This window comes from Canis lupus, chromosome 10 (assembly GCF_011100685.1).
Source record: "Canis lupus familiaris isolate Mischka breed German Shepherd chromosome 10, alternate assembly UU_Cfam_GSD_1.0, whole genome shotgun sequence".
In the NCBI taxonomy this organism is placed as follows: Eukaryota; Metazoa; Chordata; class Mammalia; order Carnivora; family Canidae; genus Canis; species Canis lupus.
In genome coordinates, this window is record NC_049231.1 from 3765065 (window position 1) to 3781355 (window position 16291).

Consider the following 16291-nt stretch of genomic DNA (forward strand, 5'->3'; position numbering starts at 1 on the left):
TTTTGCCATGTTGTGTTTCCATTTGCTTTGTTTCAAGATAATTTTGATTTCTTCTTTGGCTGGTTATTCAGGAGTATATTGTTTAATTTGTACATGGGTGAATTTTCCAGGTTTTTTTTTTCAGTTATTGATTTCTAGTTTAATTCCATTATGGTGGAAAAGATACTTGGTATGATTTAAATCCTAAGTTTGCTTGTATTTCCTTTGTGACCTAATGTATGATATAACCTAGCGAATGTTCTGTGTGCAATTGAGAAGAATGTACATTCTGTTGCCATTGGATGGAATGCTCTGTATATACTGTTTGGTCTATTGGAATAAAGTATATTTCAAGTCCAGTGTTTCCTGATTGATTTTCTGTGAGGATATTCTATCTATTGTTGAAAGTTGTGTATTTAAATCCCCTAATATTATTGTACTGTTGTTTTTTTTTTTTTTTTCTTTTCAGATTTGTTAGCATTTGCTAACTACAGTTAGGTGCTCCATTTTTGTCTTCATAGATATTTAAATTGTTATATCCTCTTGATGAATTGAGCCTTTTATCATTATATAATGACTTTTTCTTTGTCTCTGCTTAGAGTCTTTGACTTAAAGTCTATTTTAAGTGCTTTAAACATAGCACCCTAATTTCCTTTATTTTTGTTTGTATGGAAATTTAATTTCAATTACATGTAAGAACTCTACTTTTTACTTCCCTTCTCATATTTTATGTTTTTGATGTCATAATTTACTTTTTAAATATTGTATATCCATTAAATTATTATGGTTATTGTTATTTTTAATAAATTTGTCCTCCAGTTTCCATGGCTACTGCTTTCTCGTGTCTTTTTTAGATTACTGCAATAGAATTTAGCTACTTTGTTAAACCATTTCTTCAAACATATTCTTCTCTATACTATCTGTAGGATTATTTTCTAAAATGCAAACTAACTAAATCATTCCCTTGCTCTAAAAACAGAATGTAAATTCCAAAACTCTAAGATAAATAGACTATATGCCCTTTCACCTCATTTTTCTCTAACATCATCATGATGTCATGCTGTCTCTTATTTCTAGGACATACTAACTAATGTATTTTCTTGACATCTGTTACCACTCCCAATCCCACCTTGTCCCAATCCAACCCAAGAGTGGATCTCATTCATATTTCAAGACTCAGTGCACTCAGGTCATTGTGACTTCAAATACCCTTGAGTAGTTGAGATATTTCCTTAACTCATCACCATGTTGTCTTGGTTTTTCTTGTCTTTCTCCATAGAAATCTGAATTTATCTATTTAATGATGTTTATCATAATATGTTGTAATCATCAACTTCATAATTTACCTCCTACACTGAGTTAGTTCATAGGTCAGAGACAATATTTTGTGTGTTAGTCATCTTTATATTCCTAATGTCTGGCATAAAATGAGATAACAGTAAATGCTGAGTGGATGAATGAATGAACACTGGAAATAAGAAGATATGAAAACACAATGTTCTATCTTGATTTTGTCATAAGGGCAGAATTAGATCAAAGGAAGAGGCTTTTAAGGCCTAAGAATAAGAACTCAAGATAGAAATTCATCTCCACTTTAATTATCATTCAGAGAGAGGCAAGATCTGTAATTGAAGATCAGCACAGTTAATACTCTGTAAGCTGTAGAACTTACCCGCATTTATCATTTTTACTATCCCTATATGTTTCTCCACAGTGATGATTCATAATAACCTGAAAAAGAAGGGAGTTTTCTGTCTAACTTTAAGACCATCAAGAAAAGAAAGCTTTAGGGAAACTATGCCACTTTGCAGCCAGGTTGCAAGAGTAGAACTTAGAAAGGACAGAGAGGCAACAGACAAAAGATTAGAAAACAGGTTGAGTCTCTCTGGGACCATAGCCAAGAAAGAATTAAGTAGGGGGTAAGTGGAAAGCTGCTCTAATCCTTAGAGTTTCCAAGAGCCCTGGAGCTCAGTGTTACAGAAAATGAGGGACATTTTCCAATAAAATGTTTTCCAGATAGTGATTAACCAGATTTGAAAGACAACTTGAACTTCATAGGGATTATATCTAGTCTTATTTCTCTTAGACTGAGGATGAATTATCTTGATTGCTATTATGTTTTGAATTGAGAGGAAGTCAGGGAGAGAAGGTTCTTCAGCTTCTACTCTTTAGAAGTAAGTGAAACAAAAATGCTTCCGCATTTTCCTTTCCCTGGATACTTTATTTGCAAAATCTTTTTTTGTTTACCCCACCCCTGAATGATGAATTTCTATCATAATACCCTGTTTATTTTCTTTGTATACGATATCAATATGTAATTACCTCGTTCATATTTTTAACTTTCTTTTGACCCCTCTCCTCCACTGAATTATACGTCCATGGGTAGGAATTCATTTGGCTCAGCAGTGTAGCCACTGCACTTGGTACATAGTAGGCTTTCAATTGATATTTGTTGAATATTAACTGAATAGGCAGTCAATTTGATATTAATAATCCTAATTCTTCTGACTCTTCATGCTTGGCTTTTTTACCAGGACCTTGAATCCTCTGAAAAGTCTTCCACCAGATATATTTCTGGGAATCACATGAAGTCAGAAAGGGATCAAATGAACTGTCCACTACTGTTTCTTACCATTGTTAATGCTGTCAGTGTAAACAACAGCAGCAAGAAAAACAAAATATTGCCTATGGAAAGACCTGATCTTCTGATGCTCCAAAAGTAATTGATTACCTAGGACCTGAGGCTGCGATGCAGGCAGTAATGGCAAAAATACTCCCTATACAAATCTATACCAAACTTTATCTTCTGAATCTTAAATCATCAGTGTCTACAAAGCTTCAAGGTCTTTGAGGAAAACAGTATCTTTAGCCTCTGTCCATAAACTCTCCGTCCTTTAGAATTCGCAGACTGGACAAAATGGGTACCATGCCATCCATCTTGTCTACTGTTTTATTTTACTCTCTCATGAACTCTCCTCAGGCCTCCCTGCACTCTTCTCTCAGCCTGTAGTTATATAGGATGACAAAAGAAGAACAACAACAATGAAACAAAGTTTTCAATGCATGCAAATAGATTCCTAGAGTCATCTTCAGTTCACTAGCCCTCTGGGCATAGTTTGGAACCTCCATTTTACTTGTATCAGAACAATTCTCTGTATAAACCACTGTTCTCCTTTAAATCTAGAAGCTCATTGCAAACATTTTCTTAAAAATAGAACTGCTTCAAAAATTGTAGAAAAAATGTTGATAGCATTTTTTCCTAACCAAATTAGCTGCTGTAATAATCTCCCTGTTTATCAAGAGATGCATACTTATTAGAGAAAGGTGTAAGCATGGTGGGGAATGAAGAGGGATGAAGAGTGGTTCTCATTTTGCAGCCCCTTTTAAGATCAAGTATTAATGAATGCAATATTTCAAATAGTGATTCAACCTATGGTATTCTCATATTTGAATGGGAATCTCTGTTACCAGTTCCTTTGAGAGAGTCAGCTCTAGGCACAGGTGGCATTAGTGGCATTCAGGTAATTTTTTTGAAGGTCTCTGAAAAACATGGCTTAGTCAATCTGAACTCCTCTCAAGATAGGGCTAGATTCAAAGGTATATTTATTTCCATCACTTAGAGGGACCAGCTTAAAGCCAGATAGTCCTGAGACTCCACAAATCCCTTGATGCAGCTTTATTCCCCAAGGTCCTTGGTAATGAATTTTACATGTTTGATCCCAAAGGACATGGGGGAAAGTGGAAATTCTAAGTAGTTTGAGTGGAATTTGACTGGCTTTTAGAAAGTTTTCTGTGAGACCAAAATTTACCTACTATCATTTAGTGCTGTGTGAATAGTATACTTCATTTACTGAAATAAATTTAGCTATTTAAACTAAATCTATTGAGTAAATTTTGTCACTATCTGCAGACAATGAATCTAGCCCCAATGTCTATTTTAGGATTGTATGAGCAACAAACGCCACGTTAAGATTATTATGTTATTGCTAAGTACATAAATTTCTTCATTCTAAAGGCGAACACTATAAAAATAGTGTCAAGTTTTATATATCCTGGAATGAAGTTATTTACTGAATCTGAGGTTACAGTGGTAGATACTCTAGAGATTATAAATATGATTTATTCATGGTTCATGGTCTCAAGATACTTACAGTCCAGGATGGGAGATAGACATGAGATTTTCAAAAATAAAATATGGTATGCTATAATCAAATAGATTTGAGAGTTTAGAGAAGGTAGATATTCCTTTCTCATAAATTATTAGAAGGACTTTCATGATTTTATTTAAAAGGCATCATTTATTTGTGCGGAAGGATGGGTGTTATTTCTTCATGTGACAATGTAGGAGGGTTGGCAAATGAAGGGATGGTAGATTTCCGGGGGGGGGGGGGGGGACACTTTCTGCACTAAAAACAGTCTGGGAGCTTTGTGTCCTGTAACTAAAGCAAATTGAAATACATATTAACATAGTGAAGACTTTGAGAAACTGTGAAATAAATCCACCATTCAGCAGAGAATTCCTCAAATCTACTTGATTATTTATATCCATATAACGTCTGTAAACATCCTGTGGGACAGGTGTTTCCTGATAGAATATTATGCAATTTAAGACAGAGAATGGTAAAAATGAGCAAGACAGTCAAATTTTGCAATGCCTTGAATTTAAGACTGCAGTGCCATTGAAGTCTGAGTGATAGAGTAACCCAATCTGAAGATACTGTTCGGAGATTAGTCCTACTGGGTGCGGGGAGGCTGGCTGTGTGGAGAGGTATGGGAGGCAAGCATAGGATACTGAAGATGAGACAGTCCATTAGGGGATAATGTGAGATGAACAGGGATGTGAACCATGGTGGTCAAAAGAGAAATGGAAAGAAAGATGCATTCAAGAGCTATTAAAGAAAATTATGTATGCAGAAGACAGGACTTGTTCAGGATAGGAACTGACTGTTATCACCATTAACAGACTTAGGGGAATTTTACATTTCAGTGAGCTATCCTTCTGAAAATGTGTAGGAAGCAGTAAGAAATAATTATAAATTAGGGGGCGCCTGGGTGGCTCAGTTAGTTAAGTGTCTGCCTTCAACTCAGGTCAAGATCCCAGGGTACTGATGTGGAGCCCCGTGTTGGGCTCCCTGCTCACTGGGGAGTCTGCTTCCCCCTCTTCCTTTGCCCCTGTCCCTGCTCATGCACTCTCTCTCTCTCCCCCTCTCTCTTTCTCTCTGTCAAATAGATAAAATCTTAAAAAAAAAAACAAGAATTATAACTTAGAAAAAGCAATGCTATAAGGGATAGAGAATTGGAACACACTACATATAAAAATGGTAACTGTATAATAGAGGTAGATAATAATGGAGAGTAAGGAAAGGGAAGAGAGAATCAGCAATATAGCCCTTTATGAGAACCCACATATGTTGGACATGAAGAGGAAAACTAGCTATAGAAGGAGATATAGTGAAATAGTGAAGTCTCTAGTACAAAGTACAATGAAATATTGTTAAAAACCATAGAACATATGAAATGAGCCACAGTGGTTTTGGAGATTAGGAAGTCATGGCTCATTTTCAAGAGAAAATTAACTCAGTGAAACTTGCTAGTGAAAAGTTCGAAGCAAGGAATTATGATTAGGTGGTGAGAAAGTAGAGTTATAAAGAAAGATGGCCCTTTCATGAAGTTTTGAAGTGAAGATGAGAGAAATGTAACCATGGCATGGGGAAAAACAACAACAACAACACTGGAGAGGTCATGCTTTCCTATTCTTTTTAGGCTTTGGGAGATAAACACATTTTATGGGCCAGAGGAAAGAACCAGAAAAAAACAATATATTAAAAATTGAAAATAAAGTGTGAAAATTATTGGAGCCAAATCTTTTAGAAAGGCGGAGACTTCATTAACAATGATGAGTAAAGGAATCAGCATGAGATGAAAGAAGGCTGTGTTTTTGTTCTGCACACAGAATAGGAAGAAAAGGTTTGTAATAGTGGTAAAAGGTAGGTAATCCCCCTCCCCCTCTTTTTTTTTTTTTTGGTAATCCCCTTTTTGCCCTTCCCAGGTTTGTAAAGTTCTCATGAAAAATGATTGCAGCTCGCAGCTCCCACCCCAGCTCCTTGTCCTACTGTCAGTCAGATTGGCATGTGTGGGGCTGGCAAACAAGAAGTGGAAAAAAGCTTAGGGCTCTCTGGTGAAGCAGGAAGAAATGTGAAGGAAGTGAGAGCTCTTCCCTGGCCCAGCAAAGTCAGAACAAATAGGAGCAAATCGCCTGGAACAGAATGGAACCCAGGCAGGCAGGACAATCTCTGGCCTGAGAGGATGGCTGGATGCCAGGATCTAGGAGAGGAGGGCGAGCTGGAAACCAAACTAATACAATGATTACAATGTAGAGAAATTAAATTAGGAATAAATTATTTGGAATTATCTATATCTTCCCTGGCCAGGTATCTGCGAAACCTGAGAGAGGAAATCCTCCAGGCTTTTAGGAGAAAACTAAGGAAGGAAAAACAGATGCCAAGTGCAAAGACAAAAAGGGTTCTAATAATTTCGTTATTTCTAACTTGGTGTGGGGGCAAGTGTGTCACCTATCCTCAGAGGACTGCATTTGCTTGTTTCTGTGCTTCTGTGGGATTCGCAGTCTTGACGAGCACTGTAAGGCGGAGAAAGGGAATGAGCCAGTTTTCCTTTCTCTGCGTTGGGGGATGATGCTTCTTTCTGGTGACCTTCCAGAAGTGACAAGCAGGATCGAACCAATTGATTTATTTTCAGCGGCTCCTATAGCTCTCATCGAGGTTATATTTAACTTTGGGTTCATTTTTGTTCCAGTCAGCTCCCACTTCATTATCAGGGTGCAGTGCAGATCACATAACAACAACGTCAGATGCTACATAGAAGGGCTTGAGATTGGGAATTCTGTGGAGCTTCCCAGTGGGGCTTCCTTAGAGAAGATCTTCATAGTGAATCTTGAGAATGTCATAAAACAGGATGAAAGTAATCACTTTCGGCCCTGCCTCCTTTTTCAGTGAGGTTTTATTGATCTCCTGTAAGAAATGACTCCAGTTAATGGTCCCCACTGATGTCAGTGTCATATAATTTATATAGAAGTTGGACAAGAGGAATACCTTTTGGTGTTTGTAAATAGTCGATTCTTATGCATTATTAATGATCTCTTTAGCAACTATTTAAAATTCTATTGAACATGTTATTTTTACTGAACAAAATATGATGACATGATTTCCATTTGGTAGTTGTAGACTATAATTTTTTAGGATATGTAAATTGGGCCAATATGGGAACTAAAAATATATAGTGTATGAGTTGAAATATCATAGTTCTTTAAAACACTTTGAAGATCTTTTAATGTGCAAGGTGCTGCTTTCATTCGTAGGAAAATATCTTCATGTGATTTATTTACAACATTGAGCCAAATTGTCCTGATTTTACGGGAACATGGAAACATGCTCCACTATTTTAATCTTGATAATGAAAAACCATTCAAACGTATACCAGGCCCTCTGAGGATCTTAGGTAATAATTTTTATGGAAACTGAATAAAATTCTCGGCCCATTTCAGGAACTAACACTTGGCGTTTAGGAGCCTCTTGCATTTAAGAATGTTGCCCAGTCCCCTTACATAATGGAATTCCTTCGGAGGATTCTTTCAAAAGAACTTTTCTCATTCAGCCCGTAGTTTTTAGAATCTTGGGAAACTTGCTCAAATAATGTCTATCTCTTCATTACTTATTTTTGAATGGCAGTAGCATTTTTCCAGAGAAGGAAAGAAATTTGTATTTCGGAAGCTAAGAAAGTCCATAAAATGGTACTATTTTAGTGTCATAGAATCAAATAGAAGCTGAAAGAGACCTCAGAGAATGCCTAATCCTGCTGTCTTTTTACAAATAAGGAAACTAAGAGCCAGTGTGAATGTCACTTGCTCAAAGGGTGACAATACTTTAGTGACATTTATTGTGATATATGTATTTGAATTTTCCAGTGTTATATCTCTGTATGTCGCATAAAGCAAGATACAGAGTATATGAGTCATTTTAATCACTTGGTCATTTTACATGTCCAACAGACACTATTCCTTTCCATACAGGCTCAGTACATTTTAGAATATAACCCTTAAAATTTTTTTTTAATTATTTGATTCTAGTTAGTGTAAATAAGAACACTCTCAGTTCTTTGTGAGATATGCCTCTCTAAATACACTTAATTATAGACAATTTAAGTTTACTAGACCTCCAGGGACTGCACTATTCATTTCTTCACCCCTGTTCCCAACTGCTTCTTAAACTGAAAGAATTTGCTGGTGTTCGACTTAACCCTGTAAGAGATTTTAAGAAAAAAGTACTAAGGCTATACCCTTGGTTAGGTCTTTCCTTGCTTTTGTGACTTTTTGATTCAGTTTTTGCACTGTGACAGTGTGTTCATTTGAGAATCTTTTTATCAGGCTGAAGGTGGGGAAAATGTGTCTTACAATCCTGCAAGTCCCTCTAATACATGGGCTGTCCCTTCTTCCAGTTCATCCCTGCTTGCAAGCAGATCAGATCTTTTATGACCTCATTGCCTCTGCTAGTGCTTATTAAATATTGCTAATTAAAACCTATTCTTTCTACCAACATCATTTATCCATATCTCTTGTCTCAAAACCCCAACTGCTTTGTGTGCATTTTCCACCTTCCAAGATATCACAGACAAATAGTTTTATCAAATATTTCCTCTCTGCCTAACATAAGTTGTCATTTTTCTAATTTCTTCTAAGAGTCCTCTTGACCATCTGTCCATCCCTGAAGCCAATGCCACACATTTTAGGATTTTGTTTTATATACACCACCTCAGATTTTGTTGTTCTATCAAACAGCTCTAATATCTTAAGGCTTACAATAGACATCATTTTTTATTCATTCATACTACTTGGTCAATTATAGCTCTAGTTGGCTCTTGGGTGACCTTCAAAACATACTCTCATTTTCAGGGATCTAGGGACCTGTTTTCATATTAAAATGTAAGGATTATAGGTATAGAGTCAAAACATTCAAATATATTTTAAGGTGACTCAGATATGGTCCAAACATGATTGATTTATATCCCATTGACAAAGCATGTCCTAAGTTAGTGGGAAGGGAATATATTTTGTCTGCAGAGAAGCATGGCAAAGATGGGTGGACCAGGACAGATAATTATGCATAAAAAATAAAATTGTCAATTGAATTCATTCATAAATGTATAGTAGAAGAAGCATCTGACAACCTTTTTAGGTTCCTGAGAGTTCCACAGGAACTTCCTTTCTAAATTTTATAATCCTGACTACTGATACTATTTTTCTAAATCCACTGGATGGTAATTTTCTGTGGGATCTAGCTATTGTTTCCTCTTCCTATTTTGGCAATTATCAACCAATTGAATGTCTACTGAAGTCTCTGGGGGGAAGTACATAGCTGAAATGGGCAAGCTGAACCTAGGCAAGTGACTATAAGCAACGTAAGGATTGGAACAGGTCAAATATAGCAGGGGGGAGAAGAGCAGTGATATGAACACTGCCAGTAGTTCCTGATTGCAGAGTAACACCAAGACGGTAGGAAGTGTACAGTCCTTAAGTCTATGAGAGCCTGGTCCTAGGGTGAAACCAATGCTGCAGATAGACTCAAAACCAGACACTTAACAGGATTGAATTTCCAGTTTCATTATCTGCAAAATGGAGACTATAGCTCCTAAACAGAATAGAAAAAATACATGTCAAAGTGTCAGGTGTCTTAATCAGTGACTTAAGAGGTAGCAGTAAATGTTATTTATATGGGTAATTGGTAATCAGCAAATGTAATTTATATCTAAATCAATGCATGGAGACCATCTCTGGGTATCTTCTTTACAAGTTATAGAAAAGCTTCCTAATTTCACTTAGGTATAACTAAAAACAAAACAATATAAAATAAGATAAAAGGACACAAAAATGGAGGTAAGATCTTTAAAAATATAGCTTGTAATTTCACTGTATTACTTACTATAATCATATTTGGATTGGTTGTAGATGAGTTAAAATTAGCCTGTTTTTTAAAGCAGACATAAACCTCAAAATTAGGGCAAATACTTAAATGTATAAGATTAAGCTAACATTTTATATATTAAGATATTATAATAATAGTTATTTCAAATTAGTATAATTAAATTAAAAAATATATATATATATGTTTTTTTTTTTTCCTACAAACCTCACCTTAAGACTATGACCTATGTATTTTTTTTAGTAGGCTCCATGGCCAGCATGGAGCCCAACGAGGGCTTAGACTCACGACCCTGAGACCAAAACCTGAACTGTGACCAAGAGTCAGATGCTTAACCTTCTGAACCACTCAGGCACCCTGTCTGTGCTTTTTTTTTTTTTTTCTTTTTTTTTTAATGCATCTCTTTTGTCAGATATTTTGAATTTTACTATCATACACATACATATCACCGTATTTTCTCTGAACGTTATATCATAAATATTTCCCATGTTATTACACAATTTTCGTAATTCTCATTTAATGTATGTATAACAGTCTATCAATTGAATGACAGTAATACGTTCATCCACTTCCCAAGTTTGGGCATTAGGTTGTCTTTCATTTCCCCATGCTCTAAACGTGATTACTCAAGGGAGACAGGGGGCAGGGCTTATAGCATCATCAGACTATGCTGATAAGACATTGGGTAACAAAGATGTATGTCATAGATGGAAACAGATATGTTCAAGATACTAAAAAGAGCAATGTTTCTTAGGGACTTTCAGCCACTTGGTGGGCAGAGGAATCAGTAGACCAGGGGAGCTTATCTCCGTAAATTGGAAGACCCTGTTACTTCATGCCTCTGGCCTGAAGGTTGATTCACCTTGCTTTGGTACTATTTCTTTATCCTGCCCCTAGTGGTATTGTATTTTAAAGACACTTCTAGGGGATTTTAGCGTATTTTTGAATCTCATAGTTGGTATCAGGAGATCTTAATGGATTTTTTTCTTTACTTGATTTTTTAAAAAATGGGCTTCTTAATAGAAAAGTAAGAAAGATATTCTCTGGCCCTGTAATCTTCCTAGAAAAATCCAGCAATTTTTTTAAACACCCCTTCCCTAATGCCAGTTAACTACCTTCTTTTCAAATTGAGCAAAGAAAGAAACACCAGAAAATTGTTGAAGACGAAATGGAAATGCAAAATGAAAGCTATAATTACATTTATTCCAGGTTGACCAGAGAATGTCACTGAATATGAAAGGTGAGAAAGATAATAGGAATGCCTTTCCAGCTATGCTCCAAGGAATTCTAAACATCTTAAGAGGAATCTTAGGGACCATTTCATGGAAGGAGTCAGGGAATTATAATAGCGATGGAAGATCTTTATGACTGACTACCCACTCTTCCCCCCTAGTAAACCAGAGTAGCGGGTTTGGGTACTAGGATTCTGAGTAAGACTTTGTTTCTAGAAAGGATTCTATGGCTTTAAAACCTGTTGAGGGAAAGGGAGTAGAGAGTAAAACCACACTGATCTATTGCCATCGTCCTTACCTACAGAGCCATACGTATTTTATGGCTCTAGGAGAGAAGACTACACATGCTAATAGGTAAAATACTATTAAAATACTAAATAGGTAAGTTTTTCTCTAGACATGAAAATATATTTACAAGTTTGGGCTGATTCCTCTTATCTAAACAAACTAGATTGCATACTGTTAATGCTATTAGATAAATAATTCTAATAATTACTAGAGCTTTATCGAATGTTTAATTGATCACCACATTTGTTCGATAGTCACTGTTAAAATTCTCATTTTACAGTAGTGGAAACTAAGAAATTAAATACATCTTGAATGTAGTGGGATAGAGGTTTGCATTCAGAGAGTTTTGACTTCAAACACAAGGGTGTTTAACTTCTTTTTTTTCTGTATGGCACAGCTGTATGCTAATTCATAAGCAATAAAAATTCTTATTTCCAAGACACTCATTTCTCTTTCACCTTTTTTTTAAAATTTTTTTAAAGATTTATTTATTTATGATAGACATAGAAAGAGAGAGAGAGGCAGAGACACAGGAGGAGGGAGAAGCAGGCTCCATGCCAGGAGCCTGATGTGGGACTCGATCCCGAGACTCCAGGATCGCGCCCTGGGCCAAAGGCAGGCGCTAAACCGCTGAGCCACCCAGGGATCCCCTCTCTTTCACCTTTGAGGATATTTATTGAACACCTACCAAGTTCTGAGAATAAAATCAAATAAGATAGAGTTTACCCTGGAGAATAGGGGATGGTGCCAAGGAACTGATATATATGTTATGTGACATACATATTATGGAATATTATGCACAGGGAGTTAGGATTGGGATTATAGTCAGACACAGATAAGGGAGCTGATATCTATCTATACCTTAAATTATAGACAGGAGTTAGTCAGATAGAGGAAGATAGTGGTGAAATAGTGGAATAAATAGCAGATGTGCTGTGCAGTGGTGGGACATCATGATGGCTCAAGAACTACAGATAGTTCACTACAATAATTACAACCAACTCTTGCAGGTGTGTTAGAGAAAGAGTCTGACAAGCAATTTTCAAACATTCAAAATCACCCGGGGGATTTACTGAATGTAGCTTGCTGGGTCTCACTCACAAAGTTTTCATCCAGCGGATCTGAGTTGGTGCCCTAGAATTCAGTTGTCTAACAAGTTACTATGTAATGCGTATGCTACTCAACCAGGAGCCACACCATGAGAACTACTAGGTAAGATCCATAAACAGAGGCCAATTTCTTTTTACTGTAGTATGGTTAAAATTTGGCTAACAGGAAAAAAGCATTAGAAACAAAAGGACATGAACAGTCTATATGTAACACAAACAGAACCATCTGCTACAACTCACAACCAAATTAATATATAAGGAAATATATCTTTGCATACTAAAGTTTTGTGTTTGGCGATTTTTGTAAAGATTAATAGAAAACTAAGATACACTCATTATATATTTAAACATTTTCAAAAATATATGAATTACACATCACCCTTTTCCAAAGTCACCAGCTACTAATAGCTTCTCACGTGTATGTAGAAGACTGGCTTGTGGATGCATGGCTTCCATTTTCATATCTGTGCCTCCTCTCTGTGTTTTTTTGTGCGTCTGTCTTTATTTTTTTTCATGTTTTTAAATTTTTTTTTATTGGAGTTCAGTTTGCCAACATATAGCATAACATCCAGTGCTCATCCTGCCAAGTGCTCCCCTCAGTTCCTGTCACCCAGTCACCCCAACCGCCCCCCGCCCACTTCCCCTTCTACCACCCCTTGTTTGTTTCCCAGAGTTAGAAATCTCTCATGTTTTGTCACCCTCACTGATATTTTCACTCATTTTCTCTCCTTTCCCTTTTATTCCTTTCACTAATTTTTATATTCCCCAAATGAATGAGACCATATAATGTTTGTCCTTCTCCGACTGACTTACTTCACTCAGCATCATACCCTCCAGTTCCATCCACATTAAAGCAAATGGTGAGTATTTATCTCTTCTGATGGCTGAGGAATATTCCATTGTATACATAGACCACATCTTCTTTATCCACCATCTTTCGATGGACACCGAGGCTCCTTCCACAGTTTGGCTATTGTGGACATTGCTGCTATAGACATCGGGGGGCAGGTGTCCTGGCATTTCACTGCATCTGCATCTTTGGGGTAAATCCCCAGCAGTGCAATTGCTGGGTCGTAGGGCAGGTCTATTTTTAACTCTTTGAGGAACCTCCACACAGTTTTCCAAGTGGCTGCACCAGTTCACATTCCCACCAACAGTGTAAGAGGGTTCCCTTTTCTCCGCATCCTCTCCAACATTTGTGGTTTCCTGCCTTGTTAATTTTCCCCATTCTCACTGGTGTGAGGTGAGATCTCATTGTGGATTTGATTTGTATTTCCCTGATGGCAAGTGATGCAGAGCATTTTCTCATGTGCTTGTTGGCCATGTCTGTGTCTTCCTCTGTGAGATTTCTGTTCATGTCTTTTGCCCATTTCAGGATTGGATTGTTTGTTTCTTTGGTGTTGAGTTTAATAAGTTCTTTATAGATCTTGGATACTAACCTTTTATCTGATGTGTCATTTGCAAATATCTTCTCCCATTCTGTAGGTTGTGTGTGTCTGTCTTTTCCTCTCTCTTATAAACTACCTGTGATTGCCTTTAGGGACCACCTGGATAGTTTAGGATCAAGCTCCTCTTTCAAGATCATTAACTCAGTCACATACTTTGCTAGAAGCCTTAGTCTGTTGGGGCTGCTGTAGCAAAATACCATAGGCTGTGTGGCTTTCTGGAGGCTGGGAAGCCCAAGATTAAGGTGCCAGTAGATTCTGTGTCTGGTGAGAACCAGCATCCTGATTCATAAATGGCCGTCTTTTTGTGCCCTCTCATGGCAGAAAGGGTGAAAGAAATCTCATGGGCCTCTTTCATGAGGACATTGATCTCACTCATGAGGGCTCCATCCTCATAACCTAATTACCTCCAACAGGCCGCATCTCCAAATATCATATTGGGGATTAGGTTAGATGAATTTGGGGAGGATATAGCATAGACTCAAAAGTCTACTGTATCATCTAAATATTAAAATCAAATATAGGTGTGACTCAAGGTATGAATCATCCAGAGGCAAATCTTCTCCAGCTATGAACCTGTGAAATCTTCCAAAATATAATGGCGAGATAGATGTAGGATAGATATTCCCATTCCAAAAGGGAAAAATTGGAAAAAAGAAAGAAGGGATTCCAAGTAAATCCAAAACCCAGTATTAAATCTTCAGAGCAAACAACATTAAATCTTAAGGATCAAGAATAATCTTTTTTTCACTAGATTCTCTGCCTTCTGGACCCACTGGGGCTATGATCTCATTTTTGCCGCTCTCACAGGTCAGAGTGAACATCTCAGTGTTCCCGCACACAGCCCGTTGCCCAGGGCTCCTTTGTACATCACCCTCACTAGGGGTCCCTGCCATAGCCCTATCCCTGTAGTAGTATTTCGCCTGGGCTCTGCCCCAGTAGGATGGCGTTCTATATCCATGACTCTCCTTACTAGGATCCTGATGCTGCGACTCTTTCAGGCATCTTCTGGAATCTAGGTGGAGGCAGCCATGCTCCCATGGCTCTTGCATTCTGCACACTGACAAAGATGGTAGAGGAGTATGGAAACCACCAAAGTTTACCTCCTGTGTCCTCTAGAACTGCACCAGGGGCAGCCAACGAGCTCAGTTCTGGAGTGCAGAGAGCAGAGCCCATGATGTGAGGTAGCACTGGGCAGCATGTCCCAAGGTCTCACTTACATGAAACCACCTTCGGGCAGCCCCACCTTTAAAACCACTCTGCACTGTGGACCTGTGATGGAAAGGGCCGCCCTGATGATTTCTGAATTGTTTTTGAGGAGACTCTTCTTTGTCTTCAACAGTAGCTCATGTTCCTGTTGAGGTGGCTGACTAATTTTATCAAAGTGTTTTGCCCACACTTTTAGTGTTCTCTTCTGACCACACTTTCTCATTCTCTTCAGTATGGATTGGCTGAGAGTTCTCCAAATCTTAAATTCTGCTTCTTTTCTGATTAACAGTTCTGCCTTTAAATCATTTCTTTCTTCTGGCATTTTACTATAAAAAGTAATTTTACTATAAAAAGGCCACTCCTTCAACACTTAGAAATAACTTCAGCTAAATATCCGATTTCATCACTCACAAGTTCTACAGTAGAGCTAGAAGATGAACACAGTTCTTAGCCACTTTATGGCAAGGGTCACCTTTGCCTCATTGTCTAATGATAGCATGTGCCTGATTTCCATCAGACCTCATCAGAATCACCTTTACCTCCCATATTTCTACTAACATTCTGTTCAGGATTAACTCTGATATTCTTGGAGAAGACTTGGGCTTTCTTTACAGTCTCCTCTTTTCTTAATTGGCTGTCACTAGAATCACCCTTAATCCATTTATGGTAATAGCCTTTCTTCACGTGCACCCCAAAATTGGCCCAGCTTCTCCCCACTACCCAGTTCCAAAGCCACTTTCACGTTTTTAGGTGTTTGTTATGACAGCATCCCACTCCCAGTATCAATTTTTTATCTTAGTCTGATAGGGTTGCTGTAACAAAATACCATACACTAGGTGGCTTATAAATAACAGAAATTCATTTCTTACAGTTGTGGAGGCTGGGAAGTCTAAGTTCAAGGTGCCAGCAGATTCAGTGTCTGGTGAGGACCCTTTCCTGGTCCACAAACAGCCATTCTTCACTGTGTCTTCACTTGGCAGAGGGAGCAACCTTGCTCCCTGGGGCCTCATTTATAAGGGCACTAATCTTATTTATGA

At 37.5% G+C, this 16291-nt stretch overlaps 1 protein-coding gene across 11 annotated transcripts in view; it reads left to right on the forward strand.

Annotated features, from left to right (window-relative positions):
- The window catches only part of SLC16A7 (solute carrier family 16 member 7), a 166035-nt gene that overhangs the window by 73319 nt on the left and 76425 nt on the right, over positions 1 to 16291 (forward strand). Inside the window, exon 1 of one of the 11 annotated variants that reach the window (XM_038549850.1) lies at positions 5944 to 5966. The exons of 9 other annotated variants lie outside the window; for them this stretch is intronic. The gene's annotated coding sequence lies outside the window, so the exon portion shown is untranslated. Of the gene's footprint in view, positions 1 to 5943; positions 5967 to 10820; positions 10843 to 16291 lie in introns of those variants that run through there. One more of the 11 variants, XM_038549854.1, reaches the window with a different exon arrangement.